General features: G+C 32.6%; 1 protein-coding gene across 1 annotated transcript in view; it reads right to left on the reverse strand.

The window, feature by feature from the left end:
* Positions 1–562: 562 nt before the first annotated feature.
* LOC122258376 (uncharacterized) overlaps positions 563–645 on the reverse strand; it is a 6,387-nt gene continuing 6,304 nt past the window's right edge. Inside the window, exon 4 of the mRNA XM_043024264.2 lies at positions 563–645. This exon is cut by the window's right edge and continues 1,074 nt beyond it. The gene's annotated coding sequence lies outside the window, so the exon portion shown is untranslated.

Consider the following 645-nt stretch of genomic DNA (forward strand, 5'->3'; position numbering starts at 1 on the left):
AATATCACAGCGTTATTATACCAAACATACTCTTACATCATACCATAAGTCTAGAAAAAAGAAAAGAAAATATACACGTATTGTGATGCCCAACCCAGGATGCACATCTTAAGATATGAGCCATCCCGGAAGGGTTGAACTGCAATTGAACAACTTGCATAGTGATGATGCCCCTGTTGTATTACATCTTTAGCAGTCTACAAGCAAAGTTGACTTATTTCCACTCAAAACACTTGCTGTATCCTGTTCCTACTTTCTGAATCAGCTTTTAATCTTTGAGTAAACATATTTTGACTTTAGACTCAAAGAACACCTATATATTTATAAACACTGATCACCACCTAAAACTCTACACAGACCTTATACGAAAATTACTAAGCCAACATGTTATACATTTTCCACTTGAAACTCATGGTAAGGAGAACATCCACTAAGAATCAGTCCCAGAATATTTAGAATCACTTCTATTGCACATGTACTTTTCTTTTTTTTTTCTACTTTTTTATTTTGGTGATCTCCAATCTATAATAGTATCAAAGTTTAGGAAGAATAAAACCTTTCATTTCTTTACCCATTTTATGGATATTTTGATACACTGGAAAAGTTCTAAATTTAAACACCATACTGTAAAAGGACTATTATTGT

The sequence above is a fragment of the Penaeus japonicus genome, unplaced genomic scaffold (assembly GCF_977035675.1).
Source record: "Penaeus japonicus unplaced genomic scaffold, GWHDUDI00000001_assembly GWHDUDI00000008, whole genome shotgun sequence".
NCBI classification, from domain to species: domain Eukaryota; kingdom Metazoa; phylum Arthropoda; class Malacostraca; order Decapoda; family Penaeidae; genus Penaeus; species Penaeus japonicus.